At 42.1% G+C, this 14,732-nt stretch overlaps 1 protein-coding gene across 1 annotated transcript in view; it reads right to left on the bottom strand.

The window, feature by feature from the left end:
• The window catches only part of TSPAN7 (tetraspanin 7), a 229,683-nt gene that overhangs the window by 52,869 nt on the left and 162,082 nt on the right, over positions 1–14,732 (bottom strand). The window lies entirely within an intron of this gene.

Genomic DNA, 14,732 nt, shown 5'->3' with positions numbered 1-14,732 from the left:
CAGCTGCACCGAGGAGGGTAGACAGAGGTCCTCATTGCAACTCAAAGGGGAATTTTGGGCAAGGGCACCCTGAGCTAAATGTTTAAAAGACTTTTGCTCTGTGCTCACCACTTCATTATGCAGGATAAAACAGGGAACAAATCCCATCCTGACTTCACCCTCCACGATAGGCTCTCCTGTACAGGGAACTTCAAGTATGGGCTCTACACCAGGCAGACTAAAGTCCTGGACCTGTAAAGCGCCCTGTTGCTCACTCCATGCATTGCTTTATGTGCCAAAAGGGAATGCTCATATCAGGATCTATTGTAAAGCAGCATTACATCTTCCATCAGGCAGGGTCTGGGTACATAAAAAAAGGGGGGTTGTGAAAAGAAATTCACAGAGAAAGTGGCTACATTATGAACAGAGTGTGACAATCAGAAAAATTTCCAAAAATTATGCTTTATTACATATACAAGTTTGACATTTGGGCAAACCCAGGGTCTGGGTACAGTCTGGCAAGGCTCTGCCGAGGAGTCGATTGATCTGGAAGCTGCATGAAAAGCAACGGTGGCTAAAGAAATATTTTAGGAGTAACAATACTCAGAAAGAAAGGTTAGGAAAATTCCTCCATATAAGAAGGTAAGCTTCTCTCATTAGAGAGAAGAGTTTAATCAATTCAGAACACAAACAAAAAGTGGAGGCAAGCTGGGAGAGAGAGAATTTATATAGGGAGATATCTATGCCAGTGTCCAATCTCCTGGAAGTAGCTGCACTTAATCCAGTCATAATGATTAAAGAATAGGGAAAGAACAAAAAGAGGGTGCACAGGCCTAGTGCATTACCATAAAAAATGTTTAATAAAAAATAATAAAGTAGGTGTTGTACTCACAAACGACAATATAGTCAAGGCACATCATAAAAGAACAGCTGGATCAACACCGCGCTGAGTAACAGTCCGCAATAGGGAGTTTAGACATCCAAAAGGCTGACGCGTTTCGAGGACTTGCCTCTTCCTCAGAGCAAGTCAGTGGCTCTGAGGAAGAGGCAAGTTCAATTTACATGCTCACTGCAAAAACCCTCAATGACCAGGCTTTCTGAGGACCTTGGAAAACTGAACGCCAGTCCTGTGGTTGTGGCCCACCCCATGCCCAGGAGCCATGAGGTAATAGAGCATCCGGAAGGTGCCTACTGTTCTGCCATCATGGACCTGAGCAAGGAGGATGGGCCACCATCTCTAACCCAGCAAGCCCAAGACGAGCCAGCCTTCACTACCCCTGTGGCTTGGGGTTGAGAATGCACCGACTGCCTCTCCAGCAGTCAGGAATGGCCCGCAATGCGGAGTGGAACTGGGTGCAGTTGCCCACTTGAGGGGCCTGGCGGTGTTCGGCCCTGTCTGGGAAGAGCAACTTGGGCCCCTGTCACTAGTCCAGAAACAACCGCCCGTGCCAAGTCTGACAGTCGAGAAGGGTAACTGTCAGAGGGGGATGTCAGTGGTTCAGTTTAGGAACCCACCGGTAAGAAGAGACCCCCAGAGGTCTGAGTTGAGGCCTGGTCTGCTCCCCAGGCCAAAAAGCAGGTTACGTCAGTCATGGGTGCAGCTGGCTACAGTAAGACACCTGGATGCGACGATCATGGCTCAGCTGGACCTGTGACTGACCTAGCAGACAGGAAACTGGAGGAACTGGTCCTGGATGCTAGCCGGTAATGAGGACTGTCCATCTTGGATGAAGGTCCCTGTGGACACCACTGGGAGGCGAGGTACAGAATTCGCCTATCCGGTTCCGGTGCCCACGGGCGCTACTACCTTCAGGCCAGATGTAGTCCTACGCCTGAGGAAGAAGATAGGAGAGGGAAATCTCCTTCTCTACCTCGACAAGAAGCTACATATTAATAGGTTAGCAAATGACACCCCTGAGCCGAAGTGTTTTGTGAACAGGTGGGCACTCCGGCAGTTGCCACGGGATTCGGATAGCGACAGCCGACTGGTACCCACCCGTGACCACTCACTTGGTTGGCCCAGCAGTGTTGCTGGGGAGAACGGCTTCCTGTTCAGACGGAATTCGGTTCTCCCGGAGTACAGCGGTACCAGGACGACCCAAGAGGAACCTCTGGACAGAGGTCGGTTGCGTCAGGAGGGAACATGGAGTTCCCTCCCTGGCAACCACCTGAGGGGGAGGTGTAGCAAACTAGCCCATCAGAGTTGGACACGCAGTTCCCCTTTCTCTTTTCTTTTTAGTGGAAGTATTCCTCAGCCCTCATTCCCTACCCCCTCCCTTCCTGAGAGGCAAACGTTATCTCCTGAGTGACAGATGGAGGGGGGTCAACACAGGTGAAGGCATCCCTGGTTTGGTGCCAGTAGTCTGCGAAAATGTAACCTTTCTCACCCAACATAAAACAGATAAGGCAGCTTCTCCCGGACTTGAAAGAAGTTGGAACCTCATAAAAGTGACCAGCAGTTAATTGAACATTCCTCAGGTCAGCTGTCACCTATGTTTCATATCATGGAGTATGAAGCTGTTAGTTTTAGTTGAGAGTCCACTGACCTCCTGCCCAAAATATTGTATTGGGCAGACTCAGAGCGCCCCCCCCTCAGGGGGATTTTAAAAGGACAGGCTGCAAGTCTGGAGGTAGCTAGAAGAAAAGCACATCTCTTGAGTTTAACATCGTAACAGAGGAGATCAAAGACCCTTCCTGCTCTGCACTTGGATCTGCTTACAAACCAAGGCATATTGGCAAGTAACTTAACTCTTTAACTTCCTTCCTATTATCTCTTTGCTGTACCTTTATATGCATATATATATATAGTTACATTTTCTTTGTAAATATTTTATTGCACCTGTTTGACTCTTTTAGTAATAAATCTTTCTTTCTGAAAGTGTTAAACTGTTTCTAAGCGCTTACTTGCAATTCACGAATTCCTGCCTTTGAAGAGACGCTACTGTGTTTGTTTAATCCTCTGCCCAATTGGCCTGCGGTGACCGTATTGGACAGGCGACTTTTCAATCATAGTGTATATTTGATAACGGGAGTTTCCCAGTCTCCGACTAAATTGGTGGTGGCAGTAAAGGGTTAGTTGTGTAATTAACCCGACCCAGTAACAAGCGCATTCAGGCTTCAGGCACCGATTGTAGCTCATTACACCCTGTGCAGGGTGCAGCTGGGTGGGGCCTTGTTACGCACGTCACTCCGCGGTTTTAGATCGGCCGGTCCTTCGGTCACGAGTTGGTGAGAAGGTCTGGGGTCTGACGCCGCGGGCGTGACGTATTACGGTTAGTCGCGGTCGTGCGATTGTCGCATGTTGGTGGCGGCGACTGGGCGATCGTGACACCCTCTACTGTCCATTGATGTTTTTAAATATAAATGTGAATGTGATTATGTAAAAAATCTTATCAATGTGCACTAATGTGTTACAAATGTTTTTATGTAATGCTTCTAATGATCCATGTAACCTTTTGATCTTCCTATCTGACTGCAAATTGAAAGCAACTAGACTTTCCGCAGTATCCATTGGTTGCCAGAGACCATGTAATCTAGGCTGCCAAAACAGACCTGAGTATAGCAAGTTATGTTATGGTTACACCATTCTGGTCTTTACTAAATCATGCCACATGAGTGGTCTAGTTAAAACAGATTGACCCGATGTGTGCACAGCGATTAGGTGCAAGAAGTTGTAAATAATGTTAACGCATAATGAATAACACCTTCTCTTTAAAGATGACTAAATCCCAGTACTGAGATTGAGCTAGGTTATCAGCTGTTGTAGTGCTGGTAGGCAATGTGCGTCGGGGCCGCTCACTGGCACACCTGTCAAATTGGGACAAAACGACTTGCATGGACTGCCTGCACACAACACCTGTTGGCTGAAGCCACATAAACACACCGTCCGTTAATTGACAACGACCCCAGTGCCCATGTGAATGAGGCCTATTACTAGTCTGCAGTATTCTATTGAATATGGCCAATGTTAGTATGGAGGGAGATAGGACTGCTCTCTTCTGTATCTGTTCAACTACCTATAATGTCCTATATATTACCGTATTTTCCGGCGTATAAGACGACATTTTAACCCCTGGAAATCGTCTACAAAGTCGGGGGTCGTCTTATACGCCGGGTGCTGTGCTGAAACCTTACCGTACTTCCGGGTTGACGCTACTGCGCATGTCTTCGGCAGCAGTAGATGATCGCGGATCACCATAGCTCGCAGAACTGCATGAGACGTCGGATGCAGCAGTGCTCGATTGAGCTTGACTGAAACTGTGATATGCAGAGAAGGGATACACAGTGATTCTGCGCATGTCACAGTTTCAGTCACGATCAATCGAGCACTGAACGGCTGCATCCGACGTCTCATGCAGTTCTGCGAGGAATGGCGATCAGTGATCGTCTACTGCTGCCGAAGACATGTGCAGAAGCGTCAGCTCGGAAGTACCGGTATGGTACTGCTGCATCCGACCTTGTCCCCTTAACTTCTATGAGATACGGTAATTAATTATTAATATTATAATGTCTGTGGCAGTTCTGTGCAATTTATGGTATCTTGGAGACCGGCAGGGCTGGGCAGGCAGGGAGAGCTGACCCACCCAATCCAAGCAGGCTTTGTATGCAGTGTGCACAGTGTGCACAGAAAATACTGGTACATTGCTTGCCGTGATTGGTTGGAAGAGGGGGGTAGTCTTATACGGCGAGTATAGCCCAAACCCTATATTTTAACAGGAAAAGTAGGGGGGTCGTCTTATACGCCGGAAAATACGGTATATATAGTAATGTCTGCTTGTGAGACTCGACAGTCAGTTAAAGCAGGGGTCTCCAAACTCTTTAAACAAAGGGCCAGTGTACTGTCCTTCAGACTTTGGGAGGGCCAGTGACCCACTATGGTCAGTGGGTGTAGAAAATGCCTCGGGATTGTTGCTCAGTGGGAGCAAAAAACACTACATAGCACTTGTGGTCAGAAGGAGGAGGAATAATGCCCCATCATTGATATCAGTGGAAAGAGTAGAACCTCATCATTTGTGTCAGTGGCAGGAATAGTGCCCCATTGTTGGTATCAGTCAAAGGAATAATGCAACATTGTTGGTATCAGTCAAAGGAATAATGCCCCATTGTTGGTGTCAGTGGAAGGAATAGTGCCCTATCCTTGGTGTCAGTAGGAGGAATAGTGCAACATTGTTGGTATCAGTGGAAGGAATAGTGCCCTATCCTTGGTATCAGTAGGAGGAATAGTGCAACATTGTTGGTATCAGTGGGAAGAATAGCGCCCCATTGTTGGTATTAGTGGGTGTAATAGTGCTCCATCTTTGATGTCAATGGGAGGAATAATGTTCAGACGTGGCCCATCATTGGTGCCAGTGGAAGGAATATGGCCCCACTGTTTGTCAGTGAGAGGAATTATGCCCCACTGTTGGTGTTTGTGGAAATAATGAAGCCATTGGTATCAGTAGGAGAAATAATGCCTTGTATCAATGAGAGGAATAGTGCCCAAAGGCAAGCAAAGGGTGGCATTTGGCCCTTGGGCCACAGTTTGGAGACCACTAAGTTAAAGTAGAACTAAAGGCAAAACTATTTTTTTTTTAATTTGGAGAGAGTGCAGGGGGATTAGAATGCTCGTCAGTTTGTATTGCTGTATGTGCCCCCATTAAGGAGATTTACACTCTAATACTTTTCTGGGGACACTTTCACTTTCAATGATAATGGTAAATAGGACAAATAAACACTAGTTCTAGTGACCGGCGGTCCCCAAAAAATTCTCTTAATTTGCAGAGTTTTTCTTACTTCCTGTTTTGGCTATGGGACAGGAAGTGAAGGTAAATCTCCCCAATGGGGCACAGATGGCACAAAAAAAACCCCAAAAAAAACCACAGGGTTAAATGCTCAATTAGGTCTAGGGGAACAAGAAAAGCAGTTTTTCTTATCTGATCCTCCGCTCCAACGGCTCCCTGTGCACTGCAAGATCAGTTCCTGAAGTCTCATCAGTACATTTGATGACTTGAAGATTGTTGTTCAAGAACTTCAAAAAAGGTTTGCTTTTACTATGCGATTTTGTAGTGAATTACAGCCAACTCCCCATTGCACATGCACAAGCTGCACTGCATTTTGTGAATGATCGAAAAGTCTATTGGGGCATGTGACATGCCCCAGAAGGTTTTAAGTGAAGAACTTCAGGTGGATTGCAGCAGCAATCTGACTGGAAGTAGGAGAGGCTACTTGTCAAAACCAGGTACCCACCCCCCAAAAGTGGCAAATATAGAAGAGGGGTGAGAGGGGGCATAAAGTGGGGAAGTTCCCCTTTAACCTCTTCCTGTCCACCCTATAGCAGAAGTATTGCTACAGGGTGGCACGGGTGTGCAAAATCACGTATATATATGTGATTTTGCATTTCCGGGTAAGGGGTGCGCACGCCCTACCTGCGCCGCCATTTACGGCCTCGGCTGTCAATCACCTGCTGGTGTCAGCTGGTGATTGCCAAGCATCTCCAAGGAAGGGGGGTGGGGAAAACTGTTTGTAAACAAAACAGTTTCCCATGTCAGCTCCTGAACACTGCTTTGCATGGCTCTGCATAGCACAGCCATGCAAATCAGTGTGCTTACAGTGAAGCACAAACACAGCCCAGTATGCAAAACAGTTAACCCTTTGATCGCCCCAGATGTTAATCCCTTCTTGCCCAGTGCCATTAGTACAGTGCCAGTGCGTTTTATTAGCAGAGATCACTGTATTGGTGTCACTGGGGATGGCAGTTCCCCCCAGTGTCAGAATGCCCGCCGCAGTCCCGCTAGAAGTCGCTGATGGCCGCCATTACTAGTAGAAATAAAATTAAAAAAAAAATTCCCAGTATATATACCGACAATTTTAAACGCCATAATTTCACGGAAACCAATTAATTTACACATATTTGGATTTTTTTTTTTTTTTTTTAGCAAAGACGTGTAGCAGAATACATTTTGGCCTAAATTTAATTTGATTTTTAAAATTGTTTTACTGGACATGTTTATTAGCAAAAAGTCAAAAATATTGTTTTTTTTCTCAAAAGTGTTGGACTTTTTTATAGCGCAAAAAATAAAAACCGCATAGGCGATCAAATACCACTGAAAGAAAGCTCTATTTGTGGGGAAAAAAAAGGATGCTAAATTCATTTGGGTGCAGCTTTGCATGACCACACAATTTCCAGTTAAAGTAACGCAGCAATGTAATGCAAAAAATGGCCTGGTCATGAGGGGGATAAATACTATGGGGGGCAAGTGGTTAATCCCTCCCCACTCTATCCAAAATTAAAAGTAAAGTTTTGCCTTCAGTTATGCTTTTCATCTTTCATATGTATATCATCTCTAACATGCGCATTTGCAATTTATTGTGTTTTAAAACATTGTACAACAAGAGAAAGTCCATTATGGTCTATAAAAGCCTTTTAGAGCCTGCAAAAGACTTGAGACTGGGGTGGAGGTTCACCTTCCGGCAGGACAACGACCCTAAACATACAGCCAGAGCTACAATGGAATGGTATAGATCAAAGCATATTCATGTGTTAGAATGGCCCAGTCAAAGTCCAGACCTAAATCCAACTGAGAATCTGTGGCAAGGCTTGAAAATGTATTGTTCACAGACGCTCTCCATCCAATCTGACAGAGCTTAAACCATTTTTCAAAGAATGGGCAAAACATTCCCCAAAAAACTGTAATTGCAGTGAAAGGTGGTTCTACACAGTTTTGATTCAGGGGGGCTGAATACAAATGCATGCCACACTTTTCAGATATTTATTTGTAAAAAAAATTTGAAAACCATTTATAATTTTCCTTCCATTTCACAATTATCTGCCACTTTGTGTTGGTCTATCACATAAAATCTCAATAAAATACATTAACGTTTTCAGTTGTAACATAACAAAATGTAAAAAATTTATAGGGGTATGAATACTTTTTCAAGGCACTGTAGGTGAAAGATTTGTTGTGGATACTTTTCACAAATGTACATTTAATATTAAAACACATATCTGTAATGCAGAAAAGAGTGCAAAACTGCGCGCTTTTCTGAAAAAAACAAAACAAAAACAGTAAACATGTAGCCTTTTTACAGGCGCACAGTGGTAGCAACATATCTTGCCAACACATGGGCTAAGTCATGCTCAAAAATGCCTTGTAACAAAGTATTTTAATTTAAAAAAAAAAAAAAAAGGGTCATGCACTTCTTTTGTGTAGTTTTTGCATTTAGGACAGCCAACTGAAATTAATGGGCTGCACTAAATGCGACATGCAAAAATGCACAAGCATTGTCGCACCTGCATAGGTGTAAACAAAGCCTAATGCTGCAACTTTCCCCTTGAAGCATCTATAAACTGGAATTATGTAATTATGTAGACTTGTAGAAAAGTGAAAGTTTCATTAAACATTTGAATTCTAAGTTGGCTTATATAAGCTCCACCAAGTAGCCTAGCCAAAAAAAACACCTGAGAAAATAATAATGCTCACGTCAAAGAAAGAAAAGCATATTTAAAAAAAAAAAAAAAGTAACAGATGTAGATGTATATTTATAAACAATGAATGACGCATTCACCAATGTTCACACCTTTAACCAGTTCCCGCCAGGCCAATAGCACAAAGGCGCTGGGCGAACAGCTTGTCCCTCTGGGTGGACGCCATATGGCATCCTTTCAGGCATGCGCAGTTTTCCTGCCCACAGAGCCGTGCAGCAGCGCGATCTGTCACCGGCCGTGTACCTCGGACACGGCCGATGACAGATCTGTGTACCAGCCCCGTTGCCAGTACCATGTGACCTGCTGTGACCAATCACAGCAGGTCACATGACAGTTGTATACAATGGATGGCTTCCTTTCATGCCATCCATCATATACAAGTGTGGCTAGCTGTGAATGGTCACAGCCATGCTGTGTCATGTGATTAGCTGTGGCCAAATCAGTTAAGCACAAAAAAAAAAAAAAAAAACCCTGAATGAAATTGATTTCATTCAGGTAAATGCTTGCTTATAGCAAATTAATTCTTTATTATAAGAAAATTGTGTAAAAAAAATTTAAAAATACTGATCACTTCCCCAAAGTAGTACAATGTTACTATGGTAACATTATACTACTTTGGTCATAGTGAAATATGAAAAAAAAAAATCTTAAAAAAAGAAAAATATTTAATAAAAAATTATTAAAAAAAAAAATACTTTTTTTTTTTCGTACTGTCACCAGTCAGTGTCTCTGATAACCGCCATGCCAGTTATATGATGATGCTGTACTGCACTGGTGACAGTATGTAAAAAAAAAAAAAAAAAAAAGAAATAGTGAAAATCATTTTTATTTCTTCATTTCCGAAAAATTCTGACAAAAAAAAAATACAACTTCAAAAAACTCTCCATGCCTCTTATGAAGTACGTCGGACTGTCTAATCTGCAAAAAGGGGTCATTTGGGGGATATCTGTACTGTTCTGACATTCTTGGACCTCACGAAATTAGATTGGCCGTCAGTACTTCAGGATTGATCAATTTTCAGATATATCCCATAGTTTGTGAACTCTATAACTTTCCTGCAGACTAAATAATAAATACTAATTTGGGTTATTTTCACCAAAGACATGTAGCAGAATACATTTTGGCCTAAAGTTATGAAGAACAATTATTTATTTGCAAACTTTAATAACAGAAACAAAGAAAAAGGTGTTGTTTTTTTTTGTTAATTTAGCAAAAAATAAAAACCCCAGCAGTGATTAAATACCACCAAAAGAAATCTCTAGTTGTGTGAAGAAAATGATAACATTTTAGTTTGGGTACAATGTTGTATGACCGCGCAATTGTCATTTAAAGTGTGAGAGCGCTGAAACCTGAAAATGGGCCTGGGCAGGAAGGGGGTAAAAGTGCCCTGTATGGAAGCAGTTAAATGCCATACACCAGGATTTTTTTTTTCCTTCAACCTTTTATGTTATAGAAATAATTGTATATTTTGGTTATCACTGTAGATTCAGTTTTGATTATTCTCGATGTTTGCTTTTTGAGGGGCTTGCTTCTTGCAGTTCTGTCTGATATTTTTCTTGGTCTTCCATATCTTGCTTTAACTTCCACTGTTCCTGATGACTGCCATTTCTTAATTACATTCCGAACAGAGGATATTGACATCTGAAAACGCTTTGCTATCTTCTTATAGCCTTCTCCAGCTTTGTGAGCATCAACTATTTTCAGTTTCAGTTTTCTAGACAACTGCTTAGAACAGGGGTGGGCAAACTTTTTGACTTGAGGGCCGCAATGGGTTCATATATTGGACCCGGGGGCCGGACCAAGAGTAGATGAATGATGTGTATGTGTCATCCATAGTAAGTATAGTAATATTCCCCCATAGTAAGTAAAGTAATTAATCCCCCATATAGTAATTCATCCCCCATAGTAATTCATCCCCCATATAGTAATTCACCCCCCATAGTAATTCACCCCCCATAGTAATTAATCAACCATAGTAATTAATCCCCCATATAGTAATTCATCCCCCATAGTAATTCATCCCCCATAGTAATTCATCCCCCATATAGTAATTCATCCCCCATAGTAATTCATCCCCCCTATAGTAATTCATCCCCCATATAGTAATTCATCCCCCATATAGTAATTCATCCCCCATATAGTAATTCATCCCCCATATAGTAATTCATCCCCCCTATAGTAATTCATTCCCCATATTAAGTCCCCAAGTCCCCCCTGTGTCAATTCACTTACCTTTGCTCCGCGCGTTCCTCTCGCGGTGTTCCCACGCCGTTCCAGTGTAGCATGAAAATCTGTCTCCTATGAGGATCTGTCCCCCTCGACATATCTGCGCATGTGCCAGTTTCAGGCATTAGCAGCCGATCGGCGATCTCCGGCACATGCACAGATACGTCGAGGGGGACAGATCCTCATAGCAGACAGATTTTCATGCTACACCGGTCTTCAGGGCGGACTGTGAGAGGAGCCTAGCTCCGCGGGCCGGATTAAAAGGTCCGTCGGGCCGTATACGGCCCGCCGGCCGTAGTTTGCCCATTGCTGGCTTAGAAGAACCCATGGTGCTGATTGTTGGGGCAAGGTCAGATGAGTCTGGGCATTTAAAACCTTTGAGATTGACATCACCTGGTCTTCCCAGACGATCACTGAGAACAATCCATGACACTGGCAGGTCTCAGCTTTGCAAAGGGAGCAGTGCATGCTATAAATTCTGCAGGGTGCCCAAACTTTTGCAGACGCCATTTTTTTGTTTTCTGTTATTTTGAAAGTGTAAATGATGGAAATAAAATCTAACTTTTGTTGACATATTATAAGAATGTCTAATCTGTAATTTGATGCCTTTTGGAGATTTTTCCATCTTTCCTTGGCTTCTTTATGCACATTAATACAAATTTTTAGCTGGGGTGCCCAAATTTTCGATCCCCACTGTATATGTTTTCTATCCACTGTCCCCAGGGTTTCAATCTGGCAGGTGAATGAATATTTTATCAAAGCAAAACTTGAGTTATCCCCCCTCCTCCCCAGTTTCCCAGCATAAAAACATGCAAAACCGGTCAGATCTGTTTTGTTGTGATTCTTTATTGGACTACAACAATTAGCAGGTACAGTGGAGAATATGATATTCGAAAGGAGCTGCAACAAAGAATGAGCTTCATATTTTGTTGTGTTATGCAAACAATTTAAGTAAAGCCAATTTACATGAAAGGATTGGTATATATGCCATTCTTTCCTATTAATGTGATCACATCTAATTACAGCCGAAAAACACACTTAGTGGTATATTTATAAAGATGCGAGTGTGACATTCACCAAACATTCACTGCAGGAGTATCGTCCTATGGGATTTAAAGCAGAACTCCAGTCAGAATTTTTATTTTCAAATGCAGTGGAGCTGTGCCCACTGGGGACACTTGTCAAGGGGCTCAGGAAAAAGCTATACCTACCCAGTCCTCCAGAAAAGGGGAGGATATGATTAAGGGGGGATACGATCAACAGGTATAAATACATCAGTGGTTCATATAGTGAACTCGGTGTAGAGTTATTCACCCTGAGGTCATCACAGAGGACAAGGGGGCACTCTTTACGTCTGGAGGAAAAGAAAAGTAATCTCCAAAGACGGAAAGGTTTCTTCACAGTAAGAGCTGTGAAAATTTGGAATAGACTCCCTCAAGAGTTGGTTCTGGCCAGCTCAGTGGATTGCTTAAAAAAAAAAAAGGCCTGGATTGTTTCTTAGATACACAGAATATAACTGGATACTAACATTTATAGGTAAAGTTGATCCAGGGAATATCCGATTGCCTCTCGGGGGATCAGGAAGGGGTTTTTCTCCCTGCAGGAGCAAATTGGATTATGCATTGCTGGTTTTTTTTTCCTTCCTCTGGATCAACTGTGGGTATAGGATTAGAACTTTTTTTTTTTAATGGTTTAACTGGATGGGCTTTTGTCTTTTTTCAGACAGACTATGTAACTATGTAAAACCATGATCCCCCACGTCCAGCAGTGGACTGTTCCTGCCATCCTCACGCCTGGAGCCAGTCTATGGGCGTGATGACGTCAAGAACAGCCCATTCACAAGGGGCAGGAGTGGCGGGGACTGATCTTGCGTCCGACAGATTAAATAAGCATTTCTAAGCTTTGGGAACCCCTAGACAAAACGAGAGTTTAAATAATGCAGTACAAACACAGCCCCACCGCATGGGAAAATAAAATTTTTGCCCAGAATTCTTTAAACGAGTGAACGTTGGTACGTCATTCATGGTTTATAAATATACCTCTACATCTGTTACTTTTTTAAAAAAATATACATAATGCTCTCTTTTACATGTGAGCATTAATATTTTCTCAGGTTTTTTTTTTTGTCTACGCTACTTGTTGAAGCGTATATAAGCCAACTTAGAATTCAAATGTACAAAATAAAACAGGGAAACCTTTTACACCTACTAATAAGATTATTTGCAAAAGGCTAATCTCTTCAGTATGTAGATCTAGAAAATTGTTGAAAAGAACATAGGGTTTATTTATTATTGTTTTCACATACAATTTGAATATAATTGGAAAAATATGTGACGTTTTAGTGCAATTTGTTTGGAAAAAAACATTGATAAATAGACCTCTATGTGCTCCTTTTAAAGCGGTATTAAATGCAAAACCAAAAATGTAATATATAGCAGCCTACTACTCATTAGTTGTGGTGGCTGCATTAGTTTTCTTTCTCATTTTCCCCTCTGTTTTCACCTAGTGATCTGGCCAGTAACACACCTCATACATTATACTCTGGATGAATGAGCACGGGGGCAGACTTGGATAGCAGCATTGTCAGTCTGGAGGTAGAAAGGGAGTGTTAGAAGTACTAGCAGATTTAAAAACAGTAACACACTAAACTTGAACTCCAGCTGACACTTCATAATCAAGTAAAGAAAACAGTTTTTTTCCTTTAGGGATAAAGGTTTTACATAAATAAAAGTTGATCATCTTAAGCACCCCTGCCAGTGTTAAATGGTTTGCCTGCAATACAGTTCCTTACTGGATGGATCACACAATAGAAAATGGAAGAAAAAAAGCCTAAGAGGTAACTATTGCAGCCATCACATCTAAGAAATGTTTACTTTTGGGTTTAATACTGCTTTAAACACCTTTCTGCTATGTAGAACACACAGTGCACTAAGAATAAAGAAAAAAGTGTATTTTTCTGAAGACTTGCAGGAACAAAATGTTTTATACTTGCCCAAACTTCCAGATCCTGTGTATTTACATGCCAGAGTTACAAGAATCACAACCATCTGAATAATCTCTGTGTAAAAAACCTAATATTTTAAATTTTGACTCATCAGCACATGCTGCCATTTTTTTGCACCCCAGTTCCCATGTTTTTGTGCATAGTTGAGTGGCTTAGCCTTGTTTCCACATCAAATACACAAAAGCATTGAAACTGGGGTGCAGAAAAATCATACAAGTGCTCTGGGCTGTGGAGTAAAATTTGTAATATTTGGCTGTAGCAGGAGGCAGTTTGTTCGCGAAGGGCTGGAGAGAGGTATAATAATGAGTGTCTGCAGGCAACAGTGAAGCATGGCGAAGGTTTATTGCAAGATTGGGGCTGAATTTCTGCAAATGGAGTTGGAGATTTGGTCAGGATTAGTGATGTCCTCAATGCTGAGAGATACAGGCAGACACTTATCCATCATGCCATAGTATCATGGACACGTGTGATTGGCCCGAAATTTCATCTGAAACAGGACAATGACCCCCCAAACATACAGCCAATGTCATTAAGAACTATATTTAAAGTAAAGAACAAGGAGTCCAGGAAGTGATGGTTTGGCCGCCACAGAGCCTTGATCTCAAAATTAAGTCTGTCTGGGATTACATGAAGAGACAGAAGGATTTGAGGCAGCCTACATCCATAGCAGGTAGGTTGTTCCAAACATCTTGGAGAACTAACAACTAACTGTATGCAAGTATACCTAGAAGAATTAATGCTGTTTTGAAGGCAAAGGATGGTCACACCAAATATTGATTTAATTTGGATTTTTCTTCTATTCATTTACTTTCCATTTTGTTAATTGATAAAAATAAACTATTAGAATTTCTCTTTCTGAAAGCCTTCTTAATTTAAAGCATTTTTTCACACCTGACTAAAACATTTGCACAGTACTGTACGTGCATACTTGATTGGCCCATACATCTTGATTTGGTAGAGAGATACGGGAGAATGGATATATTATGGGCCAAATTATATAGTATGAAATTACTTCCAGAGCAATGTGAACATGTGTAGTTTTTCATATGTGATATAGGT

The sequence above is a fragment of the Staurois parvus genome, unplaced genomic scaffold (genome assembly GCF_062004578.1).
Source record: "Staurois parvus isolate SC_StPar_1 unplaced genomic scaffold, SC_StPar_1.0 ptg000145l, whole genome shotgun sequence".
Lineage (NCBI taxonomy): Eukaryota > Metazoa > Chordata > Amphibia > Anura > Ranidae > Staurois > Staurois parvus.
This window is presented reverse-complemented; position numbering and strand designations above follow the sequence as displayed.